Source organism: Electrophorus electricus, chromosome 5 (assembly GCF_041902795.1).
Source record: "Electrophorus electricus isolate QZ-2024a chromosome 5, ASM4190279v1, whole genome shotgun sequence".
Taxonomy (NCBI): Eukaryota; Metazoa; Chordata; class Actinopteri; order Gymnotiformes; family Gymnotidae; genus Electrophorus; species Electrophorus electricus.
Window position 1 is genome coordinate 17,128,452 of NC_137501.1, and position 20,517 is coordinate 17,148,968.

Sequence of the window (20,517 nt, forward strand, 5' to 3'; positions counted from 1 at the left end):
TTAACTCTCTCCCTATTTAAACCCCTCATGTACCATCCTCCAGTGTTTCCCATTTAGCATACTGTGGACTAAAGCTGAGCATGTCTTCATGAGCTTCCCCACATCTGTGTTTTTAAAACTTTTTGGCAATGCTTTGTGTGACTAATATCCTGCCTTTTTATCCCTCACCCATGTCTTGCTCAGGTGTCAATATGTCACATAACTAAATTAGTGTTCTATTATTTTCTTAGTTTGTACAAGAAGTACAAATATGTAGCTATCTAACATTTATAATGTGTATTGTTTCTTATTTTGTTAACATTAAAATGTAAAACCAAGTGAAAACATTTAAATGTAAAAACAGGTTTGACACTGCTTTGGATCTAGTGAAAATACTAGAAGCTGTCAACACCATGACCTGAGCAGTCTGCATTTAACACATAGAGAGAGAGACAGAGACGATGTACGACAACAACCAAAGGTATTCAGATCTTAAGGGAATCCTTTCACTTAGTCTTCAATTATGCACTCCATAGATGTCATGAGGGACAGCCTCACAAGAAAGGAGGCCTGGTGCATGGCATGCAGTGGTGCCTATCATGCGAACACAGAGAGAGACAGAGACAAGGTAGCAGACAACAAGCAAACGTGTTCAACTGCTGTCAGGTCTTTCTCAGTAAACTTCAGAGAATGAAGTACAGGGCAAGCACTTGAACATGCACATGTTCTTCCCTGGATACAGACACTTTGCCTCAAAGACAGTTGCCTCACAGGTTTGTTCCAAAATGACTTCCCTTGTCCCTTATTCCCTTATGCAACAGGAATTGAAAAGAAAGGTGTGAGCAAGTATACCCTCCACTGACAAGCTCCTGTTGTTTAAGTGTGAATGGATTCTGTGACTTGAACAAGTCTGCTCCTTATCTCATCCAATATAGAAATTGCTCACCGAACTACAATGAGTGAACAAGGTGTAATGAACTTGCTGTGAGAATGATCTCAGTAATTAACTCAAAAAGGATAGGCTCAGAAGTGATTTTTTTTTTTTTTAAGTAGGAGGATTTTGATATTTCAAGCTTGCCAGCAGAACTAGCTAGCCTAACCTGGGATGACAGCCAATGCACAGCATCACAGCTGGGGGAAACGGATGTGAAATGTCAGTTTAATCGGCAAGGCTCAAGGCAACAGGGTCCTGTCCCTTGACTTAGGTTGATCTAGAGGTATTTCAAGAAACTTCTCAAGCGCACTTTAGTGGCAAAGAACAATATTTTCACTTGAACAGGGACCACGGATTAAAAGTCTGATGCTCTACTGACTGAGCTATTCAGGAGAGAAGCAATATCAGAAACATTACAAGTGCAATGTACATGTATGCAAAGAAAATTGAGTTCATGTGTATCGCATTAAGATGTCAATCTGCCTATGGAACATAACACCTCTTACGAGGCTCGATTTTTGCTCTCAAGCTGCGATGGTTTTGTCATGTTGTCTAAGAGAAGAGGCTTTGGTCGGTGGAGTGAGTCTTTGATAACTAAGATTGTAACTAAGTTTGAAATTGCTCACCGCACTACATCGAGTACACAAGGTGTAATGAACTTGCTATGAGAATGATCTCAGTAAGTAATTCAAAAAGGATAGGCTCATCATGATGCATTAGCTAACAATCGGCACTCATACACAAGTGTGAATGTTCAACATTCATTCAAGCATCTCGAGGTCACAGTCTGTAGTGTGTACAAAAGGAATCTAAAGGAAAGGTTTAAGCAAGTGCATCCTCCACTGATAAGAGATATAACTTTAGACTCCAATTGTAACATTAGAAAAAAAGATGTACATACAGTCCATTTGTTTAAAATGTTCTTTGATGTGAAGCTCATATTATTTTGCCCCCACTTACGCAGAACTTGATTGTTGGAAGAATACAACAGGGGAACTTTCAGTTGTACTTCACATCACTGACACTGTGTAGACTTTAACTAATGTACAGTTGTGTAGCTTTAGAGTTGTGTACAATTAGAGCAAGTGACCTAAGCAACATGTATTGCATACACAGTTTGCCTTAACAAACCTATCACTTCATCATGGTCAGAATATTTGTTATAGATACATGTAATGCTTCAGCATTGCTACTAGTTCTAATACACTCAAACTAGTGCACCAGAGTGGGTGATGGTAATGGTACGGTTAGAAGCAAACCTATATGACTGGGGTTGGGCTTCCACACACTGTCCCTTTCTCCCAATTCACAGAGCGGAAACGACTCGTTTTCAGCCTGTTTTTTTTTTTTTACACAACCAATTTCCAACCTCTATAGATATCGCTTGGAATTCAACAGGCACCTGTTGCTACTGCACCTTTGAGACGGATGTAAGATAAATGAGCTCCTTTATGATTGGCTGCCCTGTATTGTGCTTCATTCAAAAGGTACTCACAGCTGAAATGCCTGAGAAAGGCAATTTAAGTGGGTGTGCTAAACCTCTATAGGCTGAATAGGCAGAGATAGGTCAATAAAGTGTTCTTGTGACATTAGAAATACAAATTTCAAAAGGGGCATTTTTGGCAGCTTAACTGACATAGTTAAGAATTTTAACATTTAAAATATATATATTAAAAGGAGAATGTTACTTATTTCACTCTGACTGTAAAACAGTGCATATTTTGTTAAATGGGATTTCCATTCCCATGTTTTTAAGGCTGCCTTATGTATAAATAAATAGGCAAGAATAGGTCAGTCTTCCATTCTGTATCACATACCTACCCTTGATAACACCGTGGTAACTGGAAAAAAAACAACCCTTTTTACTCAGTTGTCACTACTTCCAGTAGACTTCACGCTAATCTCATAGAAGTCCGCCCCTTTCCGTGTCCTCCGGAAACTGCACTTCCGTTGTGTTGTGACAGGATTTGTTCCTGAAGTTGTATGCGTTTTCTAAATTTGCACCGCATTTCTAAAGTGTGTTACCACTTTGATGAATATGCTTTGTGTATTTGCAGCACGATGGGTTTTCCAGGACACCGTAATTTATGCATGTTTAATTCCATTTTTTATTCACGTACTAAGCCCAACTCTATAGGCTAATATTTATAAAACCGAGATAACCATAGAAACGTCTTCATCTGTGCTTGATACTTTCACGGAAAAACGGAACTGCTGCTTGTCAAGCTTGTTTCATCAGGTTTTATATCATCGTCATGGCGTGTTTGAATTGATCCCAGGCATATGCAGTCCTCATCAAAATCCATGCATGTCCTAGGCTGTGAGTAAGGTATGTTCTCTCTCTGGTCACAGTTGGCAAATAAATTATGCATATAGATTGTGGGGAAAACACTTTAGCACGTGTTCTCCAAAGAAGTGTCTTAATATGAGCTATCTAGCTAGTTCCAATGTCAACTGTAATCATAACACTGGGTTTCTCTCTGTGCTCAGGTGTCTTATTCGCATGCCAGTAACATGTTAGCGATATTGCAGTAGTGTGAATTTTTATGTTGCCCGTGATGAAAGGTGACAGCGAATAAAAATCCAAACATTTTTTTTTGTTCAGGTCTTTTTAACGGTCATAACCGACACATATTTATCTAACAAAAAATCAGGTTCCTCTAAATGTGTGGAAGAACTGCTGTGCATATTTTTGTTTCCAGTGGCCTGAGTACCTAAAATATGTCACCATTTTAGGAAGCAGGAAAGCAGGGCTGCTTACAAACATGACATTAGTAAATTATTTTTGGGATATTTTCATTTATGATTTTCCCCTTTTTGTTGTTTGTTAGCTTTTTTACTTTCATTTTTTGTAGGGACTGTGATATATATTTTGTTATTTGAATGCATAATATAGCTTTGGGGCTCCCACAGACACTTGTGTATATACACATATTAGGGGAGATTTTTTCATTGGTTTGTATATGTTTTTGAAGGAATACACATAGTTCTTATGTTTGAGCCACTTTAAAGATATTTTTTGACTTGTATCAGAAAGGAATGCAAGCATTTATTCATATCAACATTTTCCTTGCAGTCATTTCAAAGACGATGCAACAGAATAGTTTTGCTTTTCTATTCTGTACTTTGTTTATTGACAGGTAATTCCACCCTCAACTTTTTAGGGTGCCTCCCCATAATTGCTCAGCTCTTCTGTGTAATAAAAGCAGGATTGGTTTGTATATCACATTGGTGTAGGTCATTTTCACTTGTTATATAAAGAACATTCTAATGGCTTTGGGGGAGACAAACCAAATTAGTCCTTTATAATTGTAATTATATATTACATTGCTTCATTAGAAGTTTGTGATTATTCCTGTTATTCATCAACTTAGATACCGTGATTTACTGGGGTAGGTCAAATTAAAAGATAATTGCCTGCTTATATTAGGTAAAGAAAGTTTTTTATGTCATAGTTTTCACTTACTATGATTGGGACAATACATCTTTTACATGAGGATGGATTTCATCAAAGCATGCTACATTTGTTACTGTTTTCACTTGAACAAGGAAAATCATACTCAAAACAGATATATAAGTGGACAGTCAGGGTGAAATAAGTAACATTCTCCTTTTAATGTTATATTTTAAAAAAATATTAAAGGTCTTAAGTATGTCAGTGTTTTCGTTAGTCTTTTGGCCAATGTTTTTTTTAAAAAGAGATAAGGAGATACCAGAACAAAATAGAAAAGCCAGTAATAGAGGAAGATGGCATGGGATGGAGGGATGGAGGGATGATAAAAGACAGGGGTAGTAACGGATAATTTATTCTATTCTCTCAGCTATTCTCTTTAACTAATTCTGAAGTCTGCATCTTTATTTTCTATTTGAATGTTAACTTTACGACTAGCTGATTGGGGATTTAGGAACGACACTAGCGTTGATTTTGATTCTAGCCACAGTTCTAGTAATAAGCAGTGTTACAACTCTGCATGCAAAGTCACTGAACAGTTGACTGTTAATTCTGTAGTAAGCATAATGCAAAAAATACAACAACATATTTTGTTGTGATTGAAAAAATTACGTCCTAAATACATGCGTTGTAAATACATTGACATTAGTATTTTTAATTAATTTCTAACATTCAGAGACATTCAGAGGTATTTCTATTAAGCCCAGAGTCAGCTACGTCTCCACTCTCTAATTACTCAATGAACCTCAATGGTCTCCCAATCAAATCTTCTCTAACAGTTAAAGATCTTGGAGTTATGGATCCCAGTCTCTCGTTCGAAGCTCACGTAAATAAATAATGTTTCTAGGACCCCCTTTCTCCACCTTAGAAACATTTCAAAGATTAGGAACATGCTCTCCACACATAATGCAGAAAAGGTAGTCCATGCATTTATTACTTCTTGACTTCTTGACTTATGTCAAGAGTACATGTCAAAAATTAGAGACGAAATGAGGTGCTAAATGCCACAATTAGGCATACAGCAGTCAAAGGCAATTTGGAAACACACTTAGAAAACAAAGATTATGATCTTTGATCATGATTAAACTTTCAAAAAGCTTATCAACGTGACGAGAATGTGAGGTTTAGGTTCATCTATAGTGTTACAGTATCAATGTGAAATATGGATATCGAGGTCAGCATCACGTAAGAATGTATATGTGTGAAACATCTTCGTCGCCATAAATGTTGTGTTGTTACATAATTAAGCAGTCCATCCAGTTTCATTTACTTGATTTATTAGCAACCTGTGTCCACTGTCTAACTCAAGTATTTTTATTTTTATTTCCTCCATGTTGTTTATAATAGGCCTACAGTAAGAAATCCTTTTAACTGATTAATAATTAAAAAATATCTTTCTTGACTATAAGAATATAGCTTAACCACTAGAAAGATTAAACATCCAGTGAGTGTGTATCCTGGCATGTTAATGTAAAAGGCAGCTCCTACTGGATTTGGGGAAAGATTAGTAAAAGATTTCAAGTATCTGCAAAGCAGAAAACTGCCTATTCAACAGGCATAAATGATGTGCTACCGAAGTAGTTGTGTTATTTGCATAGTCTAATTAATATCATTAGATCAAGTTCTATATTACCTATATTGTTATATTACAATTTTGCTTTTGCTTTTTTGCTTCACAATTGTTACACATAATTGCTGCACCTGATACGAGGATAGGAATTTCAATTTATTCATACTGGATATAAGAATCATTAATGGCTGCTGAGTGAAGCACTTTCATTGAAAATTCATCCACCAATTTTTTTTTAATTTATTTTTATTTTTTTATATAACCAGAAACAGGGCACATCAGCCAGGAATACATTCCAGCTCTGTTTTAGAACACTGGCTGTGATTCATTACATTTTGGCAATTGTGAAAACAAACTGGATGATACTTCTAAAAGTAATTGTGTTTGCAGTTTATTTGCATTTAAATCTTATTTAAATCTTGAACCAAAAATGTATCAGAGAGCTCTAGTGTTTTTCACAGACACACACCCAATTAAACTGTGCTTGACCATTTCTTGCCCTCTATATCATTCTCTGCAGTTTACTGAGAAAGACCTGACACTGGGTAATGCCATTGTCTATTCGAAGGCCAAAACAACAACAATCTTGGTTATCAAAGATTCACTCCACCCTGACCACAGCCTCTTCTTTTAGAAGCTATGAAAAAACCACCATCGCAGCTTGTGAGCACAAATCTAGCCTCTTAAAAATACTCGCCTGGAATTAAACCTAGTAGAGTTCCACAACGAGGTGCAATTTGTAAAAGGACGTCTTTTTCTCTCAGAGTTAGAAATCTGCAGAAATAAATACATCAGTTAAATTTTTAAATATGTAGGTTAGAAATCCAAGTATAAAGAGCAGATATATTATCTGTGCTAATTAATAAATGTATTTAAAGTATACATTTAGTAGGCCTAAAAATATAACTCGTATGTAAATCATATCTAAATCTTTTTATTTAGAGTAAATTACATGCGACATATTGAAGATTTTGATTTTTTTGGCCCGCTACCACCATACCGCCTCATCGGGAACTGTTACACTTTATTTTTTATTTATTTTTATTTATAACTTAAAAATAATCACCTGGAATGTAAACCTAGCCGAGGTCCACAATGAGGTACAATTTGTAAAAGGACGTTTTTTTTCTCTCAGAGTTAGAAATCTGGAGAAATAAATATATGAATTTATTACCCCCCATCAATGGACCTTTAGAGCTTTATTATTCAAAATAAGACAGACAGATGAACAGACAAACGCAAAATGTATATATAATATTTTTAAGTATTCGCCATCTGCACCATTACAGGAATAATGTGTGTGTGTGTGTGTGTGTGTGTGTGTGTGTGTGTGTGTGTGTGTGTGTGTGTGTGTATGTATGTATGTATGTATGTATGTATCTATGTATATGGTTATGTGTTTGTACATGTATGTTGGATTGTATATGTACACGTATTAGAATGTGATATTTATCGTTTATGGATTGGCCCTGTATGGATTTTATCAAAGGTGTCCAGTCTAGATTATTGGTTCTGTTATTGATTAATTCTGAGAATTATTCTATTGATATATATACTCTATCAATAGATTTTTCTATTGGGTGACACTAATATTATTTTTTGTTTTCCAGTTCATGAGTATGTTTTTTTGTTTGTTGTTTTTTTGCAAGAATATTTTTATTATATCAATATAATAATGTTATACATAGTATCCTGTCATATTGGTTGATGATATGTCTCCTAGGAGACATAAAGATGGTGTTGGATGGATATGGTTATTTAAAGCATGGGATATGTTGGTGATGCACTATATTGGACTGTTTGCACTTGTGTAGCATGTTGTCTGTTGCACTGTTGTTTTTATGTTGCACCATGGCCCTGGAGGAACGTTGTCTCGTTTTTGTTGTGTACTTGTATATATACCTGAAATGACAATAAAACCACTTGAACTTGAACTCGAACTTGATGACGACTTGCCAAAATTGCTTGATAGGTGTGCTCTGCCACGTGGCGTGAATGTAATCGTCAACTGTGATTTGAGTAAAGTATGTACAGATTGCTGAGCTTGTGAAACCAATTTTAAACATCCAATGTGTAGTATAATGTACTCTGTATTATTTTGTACTGAATGCATTGTAGGTTAGTGTTGCTGTCATGTGGTAATTATTATTACACATTTCAATCCAAACTGCAGCGCCGGGGGCTAGTAATAAATGTTCCTCCTATTGTCTCGATGGGAGAGTAACTGTGAGATTTGATTTCACTATTATTTTGTATATCTTAGATAATAGGTTTTTTGTATTAAGAATGCTTGTTTATAAATTCTGATAAGGATGTAGGTATCGGAATTGATTTTTGAACACATAGGTGATCTTAGCTGATGGTATTGTAGGAACTGGGGGCTTTCTATAGCATATTTTGGGGCTAGTTGTGGGCGTGACATGAAACAAGTCTTAGGATAAATATGTTTAAGGTTTGTAATGCCTTTTTCTATCCAAGATGTAAAGTTTAATATTTTTGTTCATGGTAAAACCTGGATTGTTCCAAATGGGAGAATGAATAGTTCGTGTGAGTGTGGAGTTTGATATCTTGTGGAATTTCCACCAGACTGTTAGTGTCATGGCCACCTTCAAACTGTTGAAACATGGATATTTTTGAATATGAGTCTGGGCACATTTGAAACACCTGCCGCAACATTACTGACATTATATCTTGTTTATGTGATTGGCTGTGCTTCTCTAGCCACAAGTACTTTTTGATTTATTTATTTTTTAATTTGGTAATTTTATATATAACAGCAACAAATGACATCTTAAGTTTTATGACAAAATGTGCAAACAAGCTGGTCTGAGAGGTGTGTAGCGGGATATGACTCAGTGCATCTCTGGTGCTGCTTTTGATGAGTACAGTGTCATAAGTGTGTCTGTCCAGCAGCGCAAAGAGGGGATACAGCTTCTTCTCCCGGAGGTTTCCGATAAATATGTAGATATGTTAGTATGTAATAGAAAGACAGCTGTCCATCCTCATAGTCTAGGTACATGCCCACATTCCTGGGCAATTGTGTCAGGGGCAGAGGGGTCTCAGGCATGGTGCAGGTGTACGACTTCTGGGTGCTCCTCCAGAGCACCCAGAAACCCTCACAGTGGGTTTCTCAACTTGCTCAGACTCAAATCTCAATATCGGCATCCGAACCGTCTTAGAGAGGAACAAAAAACACAACTCATTTGATTAAATTGTTCCAGTATAAATATGGTTATCAAACATGCTTTTAAAAATATACTTCCATGGAGATGGTGCCCTACAGGGTAGTGTTGGAACAGTGTGTACAGGCTTAGTGTCATGTTGTGGCCCCGCCCCCTCCTCAAACATCTTGGTGTGTGTGTGTTCGTCTGTGTTGCCACACCCTCTCGTGCCGTTCACCTGTTCTCTGTTATGTGTAATCGGCTTGGGTGTATATATGTCTCGTGTGTCATAGTATGTGTGTTGGTGTTTGAGATGTGCATATTATTTGAGCTTTGTTGTATGTTTTGCATGTTTGCAAAAATAAAAGTGCGTTTCATCGTGCCTCGTCCCCGCATCCTGCTTATCCTCGCAACGTCACTACTAGACCACTTTAGATGTAACTTAGAACCTCCAGTGACCTCTGTATGTGTTTCTTTAGTTGTATGAGCTCCACTGGAGGACTCTGAATAGTTGACAATGGAAGAGGGGTATATCAGATTCACCCCTTTTGCCTCGGTATGACAGATTAACACACTGCATTAACGTTTAGAAATAAAAACATATGGTAAACACAGTCTAGAAAATATTACCTTGTAACAATTCATTCAGTATATGAACTGTTTTCTGTGTCCTTATGTCTATAAAGTAAAAGTAATAAAACATTTAAATGATAAATAAATTACAATAAATGTATAAATGTTCACAAATAAGAAACTACATTGGTCTGCACTTTTCTCCACAGATTCAAGGAACTCATGAAAGTTGGAAGCTATAGAAACACATAATACAGAATTATAGACTGACTGATGTGTGAGCAGAAAGATCACTGTGATGTTCTCATATCTAAAGCACTCAAAGCATTGATGTTATGTAAATGAACTGTGATCTGATTGGTTTAAGGGAATAGATTCACCTACTTTGAAGTTCAAGTTTTGATCAAAAGGTTAGAACTGGTTGACTATACTTTGTCTGTTCTGCAACAGGAAATTTAAACATTTATATCCAAAGTATTACGCGATAGAAATCAAGTCAAGACTACCCGTTATTGACCGCTAGATGGCGGAAGATACGAAGAAATAAATGAGTCCAGATCCTCCTGCCCGACTGTACGGTGCGACTCTGCTTTTACGTCATTAAAACGCTAAAGAAAAAAGGCCGCCATATTTGTAGTTCCACAACGTGAAAAGGCGTCATTTTGTATGCCAAAGAATGAATAAACACTATGCCATGCCTTGAAGACGACGAAATTGCAATCTATTTAGCTAGCCATAAGAATAAGAATAGCTGTTTGATTTACATTCTCACAAATATATTGCATGTACATACATCTACATTTCAGTCGATCAAAATGTTTCACGTACTTAGAACCGCAACTTTATGTTACAGTGGTCATATCAGAGATATAATATAAAATATAAAACGCAATAGGTGTCGTGTTCTGTAATAGGACATTTTAACATTTATATCCATATTACACTGCAGAAATCAATTCAAGACTGTAGAGTCGTCGTACCAAATGACGTAAACTTAATATAAACCGCTGACTTAATTTAATGAACAGTATTAAGATAATGAGTGAGTACAGCGAGTATTGTCTTACTGATGCCTGTTCTAACTGAACATAGGCAGACTCCTGCGGGACCTAGGCATCGGCTGCCAGATCGAACATAGCTCACATTTTATAGTGTTTGCATAGCATATCAGAATTTGGTATGATCTCCTAGAGAATTGCCATTCCACTGTGTCTTCAGCTTTTGTCCGAAAACAAACACAGACAGCTTTATGCATTGAGTAGTAAAGAGTAAAAGTTTATTGAGTTTGTAAAGGGAAAGAAATGTGACTTCCACCTTCCAACTATAACTTTTCTAGGATACGTGATCAGCCATGGTGAAATCACTACGGATGATAAGAAGATCAAAGCCATCTTCCAGTGGCCCATTACTATTATAGTTAAAAAACTCCAGAGATTCTTGGGATTTGCAAACTTTTACCGATGCTTCATATGGAATTTTAGCAGCATTGCAGCTCCTCTCACAGCCCTCCTGAAAGGAGCAATGACCAAGCTACTTTGGAATCAGGAGGCTGATCAAGCATTCAGGAAACTGAAAGAAGCTTTTACCACGACTAGCATACGTCGACATCCTGATCCTTCCATTCCATTTGTCGTGGAAGCTGATGCTGCTAACATCGGGGTAGGAGCTGTACTTTCACAACGATACGACAAGTCCAAGTTACAATAGATGATTAAATAGACAAGTGTATATAAAATAGATGATGGAATAAACAGGCCATACAAGACACAGTCATCCCAATGGAATGTCTGTCGGGAAAACATTACCTACCTTGTGCTGTGACCATCTGTTTAAGTGGGCTCATTCTTCGCTGGTTCAGGGCTATGACAAGCGATATTTATAAGTATGTTTCTTCATGTTCAATTTGCAGTCAAAGCAAGATGCCTAAGACCCTACCCACAGGAAAGCTCATGCTTCTTCCCGTACCAGAAAGTCCTTGGTCTCACATCACCTTAGATTGCGTTACTGACCTCTCTGTCCTCACTGTAGTTGATGGATTCTCCAGGGGTGTGTGGTTCATTGTGTTTCCGAGTATGCCTACAGCCTGCCAAACTGTGGAAGCCTTGTTTAACCAGGTGTTCCGTATATTTGGCATCCCAGAGGACATAATATCATATTGGGGACATCAATTCACATCTCGAGTTTGGGCTTCCTATATTGAACACATCGGGGTAGCTATTAGTTTTACATCCACAGTCAAATGGCCAATTCCTACATTGTTTTTATATGAACAATCCATCAGACCGGTCCAAGTTCCTCTTATTGGCAGAAATGGCCCAAAATTCACTTACTAGTTCATCCACTGGCTTGACTCCTTTTTATTGTATTTTAGGTTATCAGCCTCAAATGTCCCATGGACTTCCATATCAGCTGGTTTCCCCGCTGTGGATGAGTGGATGCAGCGGAGCGAAAGGGTATGGGAGGAAACAGATCAGTGTATTGTATGAGTTCTCTGAACGTATAAGGAAATTGCGGACAGGCACAGAGGGGAGAACCCGATATACCAACCTGGTGACAGAGTGTGGCTCTCTACACAGGACTACCGCAAGCCGGGGTCATGTCGCAGGTTAGGTCCCAAGTATATCGGTCCATATGAAATTACCAAGCACATTAATGAAGTCACATATCAACTCAACTTACCTGCTCACTTTTGTGTTTTGAGGTCATTTCATGTGTCCCTTCTTAAGCCTGTTGTTCCTGTTGTGGCCTTTGGATGAGATCACCCCTGAGGTCACTCCTGTATTAAGTATGTTGGTTGCTGTCATTAGAGTGTATTGTTTCTGAAGGTTTTTTTGCATTATGCAATGCCTCTTCGCAGAGTGTGATTTTCAAGAACTTTAGTAAGCAGATGACTTATTTGCATCACCTTTTTTGGTAGGACAAAGCCCATCCATGAGCCAAAGGAAGCTGAGGTAGGCCCCATTCCATGAAAACACAGGGAGTGTGTGAACCAGGATACCAACACAAGCATACATGCAAGCTGACACCTACCCTCCCCTTGTCCAGTGGTTTGGCCAGTAGACAACTAATGAAAAACATTTCAAAAGCGTTTATACAGAAGCCAATGTTCAAATGGCTCTCTGTGCAGTGAGGAAACATATCATAAGGAAGTGCAAATTCCACTAAAGTTTAAGTAGGATCACTGAATTCAAAGTCTAGAGCACTATTACACTATGACTTCTAACAATAGCGTAAAAACAGTAATGTCATTCGTTTTTAGGAAAGGAATGTAAAAGTTTATGAAATATTCTTAAAAAGAGGACAGTTTGATGAGGAGCTTGGTCTTGCACAGCTACCAAAACCCAGGACTGAACTAGGAGTCTTTTGATATTCAATCTAACACTCACCCAGCTGAGCTATTTCAGCTAGTGACTAAATACTTTTGCCTGGTTTCGATCAAAATGTTACCAATGAATGTAGCTCATGTTCATGTCAGAGGAAACTGTCACCTTTATCCCTGGTGAGCTAGTGGCTAGGATTCTCTTTCAAACTTAATTTTTATGTGGAATAAAAAGAAATATGAATACCTCTCTTTATGACCTCCTAATGCTCATGCATACCAAGTCCAGTATGCATACAAACATCGTCAGTATACTAGGAATACAGAGTTTGAAAAATGTTTGTCAGAAGCATCTGAGCTTTATTGCTGGTGGGTGAGTGGCTAGGATTCAACACTTTCACCACTGCGACTTGGGCTTGATTCCTGGTCAGGGGACGCTCTTTTTGCTCACTTAAAAAAGAAGCTTGTATGTGAAAAAACAAACTTCCTTTGAGTCAGATTTTAACTGACAGACTAAGGATAACAGTTTTAAATTCTACAGTCCTCCACTCTACCAACTAAGCTATTGAAGGCAACAGACATGTAATCCCATAAGTCCAAACACCAGTATGTTGGCAAGAAACACGGCCAGTTATGGATGTTTGAATTGTTAAGTTCATTTGACACAAAGAAGAAACATTGCATTGTACGAGTTGGAGATGTTCAGCTACCAACAGATATCTCTTGATTACATTTGGATGCATACTGGACTTTGTGTACAATCAATAACTACTGGTACTAACTCAGAGTATGTTTCCCCCTTCAGTTTTATTTTATGCCAGAATAAAGACTTTCTGTCTTTAGAATTCTACATGACTCAAACTGAGATGCAGCAGATCACTTAGCTAGAACAAAGGGTCTTGTACTACAATAATGACTTTTGCTTTATTACCCATAAGGTCCACCTCTTTTTTCTTTAACCCTCAGATCATCCCGTAGATGTTAGAATTATTCTAATGAAATTATAATTAACATTTAAAAAAATTCCTTAACATCACTCTTAAAATAACTTTTACCTTACAAATGATTTCTTTACCAGCAAATTTGAGTTGGTATGAATTCATCTATTAATTTTTCGTTATTATTTCATTAAATACATGCCCCCCCGCCCCCTAAAAAAAGAATAACTGTCCAAATGAAAGGTCTAAATGAATCTTTGCAGTAACAACAGTCTTTTATGCTCTTCCAACCACCCCACCTCCCCCCAGTGGACACACCATGCTCCAGTACATGATTCTGGAGTGCTGTGCTATCTGTGCTCCCCACTAACTCTTCCTACCTGCTGGGGTTTCTCCTTCCTGGACCTGCCTTAAAATGCTTAAAATGACAGCACCTTGCCCTCCATTTACCTGCAACATTCTGCACTGTCACAAACAATATTTATGTGCAGATTAGCAGATGAACCTCACCTGGATGATCCACATATCATTTCTTTGTACTGTTATAATAATGAGTTACTGTATTTCTACCCAGGTGTTCTATCCAGGTGAACTGTGCTCTGTTTCTATCTCCTATGATGTCTTTGTGTAGGAATGCTGTAGTGTATCTTTCATGCTTACAATTTGTCAGCCATCCTCTACCCAACTCATCTTTGCCCAGGTTTATCCAGGGTTAACCGAAGGAGGATGAGTTCCCTTTTGAGTCTGACACCTTCCAAGTCCCTTCCACCATTCCAGTGAGTTTTTCCTACTGTCACCCTTGCCAATGTCATTTGGCTTATTTATCAGTTGTCACAAGGTGTTAACGTTATTATGCACATGTATATAAAATGTGTATATACTCTATATACATAAATATATATATATATATATATATATATATATATATTGCATTATTCTCTGCACCTTACATGTTATTTGCAGTTTGGATTGGATTATAAAGTGAATTTCATTGGTGAGTACTATATTTTTTGGTGACAAAGTATAATCTAATCTTTACAAAGCAGTGACCAGAAAGGAAGAGCTGGATGAGGGTTTGGTCCCCATGATAGTTAGAGACACACAGCCATTTAGCATAGTTGAGGATAAAAGCTTCAGGGACTTGGTAGCAAAATTGGATTCAACTTATATTCTCCTAACTAGGAAGGTATGTGTGGTGACATGGATACATTATGAGAGTAGTATTAAAAATATATATAATTATTTTCTTCCTTCCCTTTAGACTGTAAAGGCCATGGTTGAGGCCAAATGTCAATAAGAGAAAGAGAAGGCCAAAGCTGAGGTCCAGAAAATTCCTGCAATGAGTTTGTCAGCAGACATGTGGACATCTCTTAATGTGGATGCCTTCTTGGCTGTGACCTGCCATTTTATAGATGACAACACATTTCTGAAGTCTACACTACTTGGTGTTGTGAAATTCCTGCAGGCGCATACGGCTGAAAATTTGGCCTGTGTGAAATCCTCTCTTATGGAAGAATGGGGAATAAAATAAAGTCACATGTCTGGTTACTGATGGCACATCTAATATGATTGCCTGTGGAAATAGCTGAAGCTGCCTCATGCGCTTCAAAAAAAAAGAAACTGAGGTAGAACTCAGGGAGCCTGTGGGGGCAGATTTGGCGGGTTTACAAACTGATATTCCTGCGCTGATCTCTGATGTGTACAGTAATGTATGTGGGTGCCGGTCTATACTGTATTCTTTTCACAAGGCAACTGTGGAGCTGTCAGACCTCAGTGGCAGGCATAATCATATCCCAACACATTTCAGACTAAAGGATTTGAACTCCCTGGCACTGCCAGACACCTAACTGGCTATAATTTGATGGGGAGGATGCAGGTTGTCTGCATGCCTCTGGAATTGCTTCTTTGACCTATTCACACAGCGATCGAGAGCCTTACACTAATGCCAGAGTCCCTCTGATTTCATACTTTTCTCTGCATTGTCCAAGATTTGTAAACAAGCACAAATCCATGGGTAAAGTTTTGTAATCAAGAACACACTCTCATGTACTTGGAACATGTCTTAGCAGATTGTGATTTACAAGCAATGTTATAAGCAACACAAGTTCAAACAGGTGGTTTGTTGACAAGGGGTCATTCATCAAACAAAACCCACATGGCCCATATGGGGATCGAACCCATGACCTTGGCGTTATAAGCATCACGCTCTGACCAACTGAGCTAACCGACCTTTCTCCGTTCATTTTGCAGTTTTTGGTGCAGCACTGAAGGGAACCTTTCCATGAAATTGTAGACTTGGTGTCAACAAGATTACAGCCACTTTTTCGACCGAGCATAGGTGAAAGTTGACACTTATTGTTCCCTCTGACAAATGGTTATTCTGCAGCCAACTTTTGAATTAAACTTCAAAAGCAAATGTGGAGAAACTTTTGTTAAAGAGCAATTCAGTGCAGTTGTACACAGTGACGAAATCATCAATTGCAAAGTCCACTGAGCTTTATTGCTGTGAGTTACATAGTGCTGTCTATTACACCATGAAATCTGCCATAACAACAAAAATGTAATGTCTGATTCTGTGAGCCAAGGAATATAAACCTTTTAGGGACATATTTAAAATATCAGATTTTCTGCCTGAGCACAGAGTAGGCATTTTTTTCTAGCTTTAACCATACGTCCTCTTTCTTTGGAAATCTGTGTCATTGCTGCATGAATAAGCAGAAAGATTTTGAGCAATTTTTTGTCTGGGTCTAAGGGGCAATTTATTCAAACCAAAAGATGCTATTTTAGCTAGTTTGTCAAATGAACATGTCAAACCTACAGAGACAATGTGTCTAGCTACAGAACTCTGCAAGGTTTAATTCTTGGAAGTATTTGAAGCCATAGAAAGTTATTCTGTAAGCATTGCTTAACTCAATAAAAAGAGACAGTTAGAGCCAATGGCTGCCAGATCTAACATAGCTCACATTTTATAGTGTTTGCATAGCATATCAGAATCTGCAAGAACTATTCCTGTCATTTCAGGAATAAGCTTTTTTGACTTCACAGCTAGATGAAATATTTAGGGTGGATGCAGGATTTGGTATGATCTCCTAGAGAATTGCCATTCCACTGTGTCTTCAGCTTTTGTCCGATCTGCAAACAAGTCCCACTCTAGGAGAACTAGGTCAAGTGGTAGAGTGCTCTTTTAGTATGTGAGTGTTAGTGGGATTGATGCTCACATTCTCAAGTCTAGAATTTGTAGTTTTTTTCTATGATGAAATCATTTCTGATAGCAAATGTTTTTGGGACCTGCTGATATGCTTATGCCATGCACACATTACGTGACTTTCAAATTTTCAAATTGATGTATGGCTCACACTGCACAACTCTATGTCTTGGAATCTGGAGTCCTTAATTTGTGGTATCTCAGTGGCAGGCATAATCAGTGATAAACCACTGATATGTCAACTGGTCTTAACACAGACAGATTTAACTTACTCTGTGGAGACTGTGTCTAACTTAAACCTTTCCTTCAAATAGAAGAGATCCTTGTTGCAGAGGTAATGTTTTTACCTTTATATGGTTTTTCCACTCATAGTCATGCAACACACACAAATGCAAACCTCTCACAGACTGTCTCACACACATAAAGTTATTCATCTGAACACATGATGTTTCTGTCTCTGTACCGCTATTAGTTATGCAATGGTTCGTCAATACTAGCACTAACTGAACAGCGTTCTGTATAAATATGATCTTTATAACAGCTGCCATAACAGCAAAAATGTAATGTCTGATTCTGTGAGCCAAGGAATTATTATTGATATTGTGAATATTTAATAACCTCCAATGCCAGCAAATTAAATTTTCACAATATTGTGAAAATTGTAAAGGATACTTTATTCATGTCCTCATTGCTAAAGATTGTATCGCTTTATCACAGCGATAAGCTATTTAGCTAGCTAATAGTTGAGGTCAGCGAGTGTCAAACTCGGGGCTATAAACCATTCCTTGTGGAACCATTTCATTGTTCAGCTTTCAACTTTGATTGTTTAGGTGCTGGTAGTTTGTTAGCTAGCTAACTGTTCAGCAATAGAAAACCTACTTTTGTATGATTTAGAGACCCAAATCCACAAACCTGTGGGTTTTCAAATTGATCGTTCTCTCTAAATAAGCAAAATGAGTTAAGCCATTACTACAGCTATTGGACTGTTTGAACTACAATATTCGACTGTTCATTTATTGTTAATTAGATTAAATTAACTTTCATAAACATTCTGTATTAATAGAATGTAGTTTTTAATGACTGATTAACTGTGTATATTCAACATGAAGCTATTCATATAAAGTTTCAAGTTTGGTTTATTTGTAACATACATGTATTTGTCACTTTCATTTTTAGGCTGTAGAATGAAAGATCCTTGCTCACAATCATTGCTACAGTTTGATCAAATTCAGTTATATATATAAACTCCCTATTCAATGGGAAGAAACCAGTTTATGCCATTGTGAATTGCTTTTTCTGTAATCAAAACACTGAGGTTCCATATCGGAACAGAAACTGCTGGGACTGTCCATTCTGTGTGCAGTACAATGACTTCTAAGAGGTATTGCTGTATTTGAGACATGGTGAGGACATATTTTAGTGAAAGTCTTCCAATGATGCACCCTTAACTGAACCATTTTATGCTGTTGCTGCTGTTAAAAAATGCAGAATGGTGATTATAATGAACCGATCCTTGCACAATATATGGAGCACCTCAACCATGGGGTATCAGCTGGTGTCCCTGTGCTTGATGCACCCAAGACTCAACCAGACACTGAAGATCAAGCAGCTGGCTTCCTTCACTCCCAGAAAGGAAGTAGGTTTTCCATTTGAACTGTTGCCTTCTTAGTTAAGACGTATGCAGGGTTTATTGCAGGGCCAGAGTTGTGAAACTGTGCAAGGTAATGCATGTCCAGTGCTGGAATTAAGATAATAGCTCTAAATAGTCTCTGACTTGGGCAGAGATTGTGAGTGGGTCTTCAAGGGCAAACAGGATCTGATGGCCCACATGTAGTTTGATATTATTCCTAAATAACTAAGTTGACTAAGTTTACATGGCTATTTGAAAGAAGCTGATCATGTAAGCAGCAAAGACAGAATATCATTCTCTGACTAAGGATTTAGTTGACTCATGTTTAGCCCAACTAAACTTTGGTCCTGGCTGATTTTAGTTGGACTATTGAGCCACTGACTCATGCACAGAGTTCTCTGAGTATTTTGCAGTTTCTTACTCTACTGAGTTCTTACTGAGTATAACGCCAACTTTGATGCATTTGTTTTCTTTTCACCGAACAAAGCCTTCAACTTTGACTGTGGTGACATGAAATCCAGATGTGCAGAGTGTTTTTTCAGTAATGCATCTTTTGCCCGTGCATTTTGATTGCAGTGTTAGGAGGTCATAACTGCTGATCAGAACTTTGGACAAGAGGGCTTATCCTCATGGCTCACTGACTTTCATGTACAACAAACAATCTTTTCTTATTTATTTTTTTCCAGTTGTAACAAACCGTTCTGCTGTTTTTTAACTTCTGTCAAATTTTTAATGGTTTTATAGGACAATTACGATGGAAATTGAGGTGTACAAGCACCACCTTGAACAGACCTACGAGTTGTGCGTGCCTGTCAGACCGCTGAGCAGTATGACATCCAGCACCAGAACCGACAGCTGCGGGCCCTGCTTTTCAACCACCAGCTCAGATGCAGCCAAGATGCGGACAAAGCATTCATTAAGGTGAGTAATTATTGTCAATGGTTGTCTTAGAATGGTGCTAAAGTGCTTAAGATACTTTTTGGCGATTCCATAGCCAAGAATTCTCAAGGTCACAACTAGCTGCATTCCTGTTGGGTGTGAATGACAGTTGCTCCTTCCCGGTTGATACAAAGTCACGATAGAAAAAAAGGCGTACACAGAACTGCAGTGAACACTGTCCTTCAAGTGCATACAGTGTTTGAGCCTGCAATCCAGTTCATTACCCTGTCCAACAGCCTCCCAGGTTCCCCTCCACATCTTCCTTGTCAGAGATGAAAATTGATATAAAAAAAATGGGGAACAGTTGAAATGACTGAGCCAATACACTGCACATTTCACCTTGAATACTTTTGGTTACTTTTTTGTTCCTGGCTACCTTGCTTTTTTAAGCATTGATTATATCAAACACTGATTTATCTAAGATGAGCAAAGACCTGTTCTCTCTTGCTGCATTTTGTTGGGTTTTTTGTTTTTTTTTCCAAATGAAGCTGTTGTTTTCATTTTTGGTGGGTTTCATACTATCCACACCAGCTTCCAGGTTTCTGTCCTTTTACATACCAAGCAATCAGCTTCCTTTCTCTTTGCTACAGAGCACCTCTTTTCTGTCCACACCTGCTTGGCTGGTAGCTCTCAGAAGCCTTACCTTCCTCACCTGTGCTTTTCTGGTTGCGGTGGCCATATGTGGGTCTGGATGTGACTCTGGAGACACATCCTCTCTCCACAACAGCCCGCACACTCTCAGCGGGGGAATCATCCCATCCAAAGAAGCCCACCAAAGTGACACTGAAGCCAAAGCAAAGAGCATCACCAAAACTATG

At 38.0% G+C, this 20,517-nt stretch overlaps 1 non-coding gene across 1 annotated transcript; it reads right to left on the bottom strand.

Annotated features, from left to right (window-relative positions):
* Nucleotides 1-16,081: 16,081 nt before the first annotated feature.
* Nucleotides 16,082-16,155, bottom strand: trnai-uau (transfer RNA isoleucine (anticodon UAU)). Its single transcript has one exon. It is a non-coding gene; the product is annotated as a tRNA-Ile (tRNA).
* Between the last annotated feature and the right edge of the window lie 4,362 nt (nucleotides 16,156-20,517).